Source organism: Salmo trutta, chromosome 17 (assembly GCF_901001165.1).
Source record: "Salmo trutta chromosome 17, fSalTru1.1, whole genome shotgun sequence".
In the NCBI taxonomy this organism is placed as follows: domain Eukaryota; kingdom Metazoa; phylum Chordata; class Actinopteri; order Salmoniformes; family Salmonidae; genus Salmo; species Salmo trutta.
In genome coordinates, this window is record NC_042973.1 from 10,588,653 (window position 1) to 10,592,494 (window position 3,842).

At 39.7% G+C, this 3,842-nt stretch overlaps 1 long non-coding RNA gene across 1 annotated transcript; it reads left to right on the forward strand.

Annotated features, from left to right (window-relative positions):
• Positions 1-246: 246 nt before the first annotated feature.
• On the forward strand, positions 247-3,034 carry LOC115151564 (uncharacterized). Its single transcript, XR_003867325.1, has 3 exons — positions 247-367; positions 2,453-2,510; positions 2,958-3,034. It is a non-coding gene; the product is annotated as an uncharacterized LOC115151564 (long non-coding RNA).
• The last annotated feature ends 808 nt before the right edge of the window (positions 3,035-3,842 follow it).

Genomic DNA, 3,842 nt, shown 5'->3' on the forward strand with positions numbered 1-3,842 from the left:
TCTGTTTAGGACCAAATAACATTCTAGTTCTAGTCTTCTAGTCTTTCTCTGACTGTCTCTCACCCACTCTCTCAAATCTTGAATTCTCTGTCTTTCTCTCTCTCTGTGTCTTTGTCTGACATGTGTTTTTTCTTTCTCTCTACCTTGACCCTCTATTGACTGTTTTGTTTCATTTGAGTGATTTCCACAACTGAAAATCTGTGATTTCATAATGTCATGCTGTAATGTCTTCCCTCCCCTCAGAGCCCATGGAGACTGCAGTGTCTACATGTCATTCCTCCATGATCCTACTGACATCACACTATCCAGGACACATCTCCTGGACTGGTATGACTAGGGGAATAGAGAGCTACCCTGGAGAGCCATGGTAAAGAGAATGACATAATGCTGTCATTACAGTTTCAAGGCATGATCAATCAATCAAATGTATTTATGAAGCCCTTCTTACATCAGCTGATGTCACAAAGTGCTGTACAGAAACCCAGCCTAAAACCCCAAACAGCAAGCAATGCAGGTGTAGAAGCACAGTGGCTAGGAAAAACTCCCTAGAAAGGCCAGAACCTAGGAAGAAACCTAGAGAGGAACCAGGCTATGAGGAGTGGCCAGTCCTCTTCTGGCTGTGCCGGGTGGAGATTATAACAGAACATTGCCAAGATGTTCAAATGTTCATAGATTACTAGCACGGTCAAATAATAATAATCACAGTGGTTGTCGAGGGTGCAACAGGTCAGCACCTCAGCAGTAAATGTCAGTTGGCTTTTCATAGCCGATCATTAAGAGTATCTCTACCGCTCCTGCTGTCTCTAGAGAGTTGAAAACAGCAGGTCTGGGGACAGGTAGCATGTCCTGTGAACAGGTCAGGGTTCCATAGCCACTGAGTGTACTGACCACAGTGTAAATAGAACATGATATATGATACAATTTCTGTCTCTATTGTACTGACTCTATTGTTCTGATGATCATGATTATTCAATGTGTACGAATTTACTCCCTTATACCATTGGAAAGTGTGTTAGAATATAATCCATGAGTTGCCATATGGTATAGAAAAGGCTAGGTAGAATGCATTTTGCTTTCCCCCAAGGAATATGATTTGACTTAAAGGTGCAATATGTAGAAATCGTCTGCCATTTCCTGATAGCTCAGATTCTAAAGTTTGGCAAATTTTGTTTATGTGATAAAACAAGCACGTATAGTGTAGAGAATCATTGTACCATCTAAACTGCTATGAAATGTATTTTCCATAACCAAAAATATTGTATTTTCAGGTGGTTGAACCTGGTAGGCCTATACAAAACCGAAAGTAAAGAACAAGGAAGCATAGAAATTGTTGCACATAGAACAGATCTACTGCTTCTTAGACTTGCTTGCAATGAGAATGACAGATCTATAACTCCCATTTCTATGTGAATTTGGTCAGGTCGCCCAAAAAGTCACATATTGCAGCTTTAATAGGCTCTGACAGAACCGGACATCAACATCAGGACACCAGAGGCTGCATGCTCCGCTCTGTGTGATGATCTATCTAGTGGGCCTTTTTGTCATTTATCTGCCTCGTTTCGTCTCAAGTTTGGGTCTCCGAAATCATGTTAAAGCAGACCCAGGTTGCCACTGTGATCGATTACTACCTAATGGTCATACTTGAGTAAAAGTAAAGATGCCTTAATTGAAAATGACTCAAGTGAAAGTCACCGAGTAAAATACTACTTTAGTAAAAGTCTAAAAGGGGTTTTTAAATATATTTAAGTATCAAAAGTAAATGTAATTGCTAAAATTAATGTTTTTTAAAAGTTTTTAAAATGTACAGATAGCCAGGGGCACACTCAAATACTCAGACATCATTTACAAATGAAGCATTTACGTTTACTGAGTCCGCCACATCAGATAGAGTAGGGATAACCAGGGATATCCTCATGATAAATGTGTGAATTGGGCCCTGTTCCTGTCCTGCTAAGCATTCAAAATGTAATGAGTACTTTTGGGTGTCATGTAAAATGTGTGGAGTAAAAAGTCCATTATTTTATTTAGGAATGTAGTGGAGTAAAAGTAAAAGTTGTCAAAAATATAAATAGTGAAGGAAAGTACAGATACACCAAAAAACGACTTAAGTCGTACTTTAAAGTATTTTTACTTAAGTACTTTACAACACTGTTAGTAGATGAAGGTAAGCCAGTCTGTCTGTCTAGTATGAAGTCTGAACTTGATTTGTGGTGGCAGGTAGCGTTGCAGTTAAGACCATTGGGCCAGTAACCGACAGGTTGTTGGCTTGAATCCCTGAGTCGACTTGGTAAAAAATCTGCCGATGTGCCCTTGAGCAAGGTACTTAACCCTAATCGCTCCTGTAAGTCACTGGATAAAAGTGTCTGCTATCTGACAAAAATGTACATTTGAGCAGACTTAGTAAACATGTAAATAATGCATTTTGGATTGATCTCTTCTTGTTGTGTTTTAGCCTGGTTCTTTTCCAACGGTGGCCAACAGTACAGGATCTTGCAGCAGCTACACTGGAGGTGATTAAAATTAATGCAAATAAGGGTGTGTGAAACGCAAATGTTTGTGCATTCTGACCATCTTGTCATGCTTTTCATCTGCACAGGAAGTCAATCAGATGTGGGCGGGGCTTGGTTACTACTCCCGGGGAAGATCTGCATATATATAGCAGATAGTATTTACTGTATGTTCTTGCAAAAGAAAGGCTTACCACAACACAAACGTGTCACTTGTATAATATGACAAGTGGAGAGCACTCTGGTTAATTTTGTCAACTGCCTTTGTGCCTCTGTCTCTGTCAAAAATAGGATCTTATCTTAGATGTTAGGTCTTTGCCTGTCTGTTTAGTTGGAGATGTGGTTGTGACATGTACTGTGTTCTTATAAACTTTTGAGCGTGTGTTTTCTGTCTGTAGTGAGTTCTGAGTGTGTGTTGTTTTTGTTGTCCTGTCTGACTGTGATGTGTAGTACAGGTATTATCAGAGCTGGGAGGAGAGATGCCCAGGACGGTTGAGGCTTTGCTGAAACAGCTGCCTGGAGTGGGCCACTACACCGCTGGTCCATCACACTGGGGCAGGTCAGAGCTCCCTCTCTGCGGGCACACACACACAGGCACGCTCACACACACACACCTTTGCTCTCACCCTTTTGACTGTCTTAACATCTCCAGATCTACCTACGTATGTTTTCAAATGTTTTTACCCATCCCTCTTTGAAGTCATTGTTCACTGACATGACCTGTGACCTCTGTTGCCCCGGTGACGGGAGCTGTTGGGAATGTGATCCGGGTCCTGTGTCATGTGCAGGCTATAGGGGCAGACAGTACAAGGTGAGGTTGAGTTTTTTTTTTCTAATGGTGACTCTTCAGTGGATATTTAACGCTGATACCGACACCAATTATTGGAGGACCAAAAAAAGCAGATATCGATTAATCGGCCGATTTTTATATATATATTTGTAATAATGACAATTACAACAATACTGAATGAACAATGATCCCTTTTATTTAACTTAATATAATACATAAATAAAATCTATTTAGTCTCAAATAAATAATGAAACATGTTCAATTTGGTTTAAATAATGCAAAACAAAGTGTTGGAGAAGAAAGTAAAAGTGCAATATGTGCCATGTAAAAAAGCTAACGTTTAAATTCATGGCTCAGAACATGAGAACATATGAAAGCTTGTGGTTCAATATTCCCAGTTCTTCAATATTCCCAGATAAGAAGTTTTAGGTTGTAGTTATTATAGGAATTATGACACGTCGACTATTTTTCTCTATACCATTTGAATTTCATATACCTTTGACTATTGGATGTTCTTGTAGGCACTATAGTATTGCCAGCCTAAT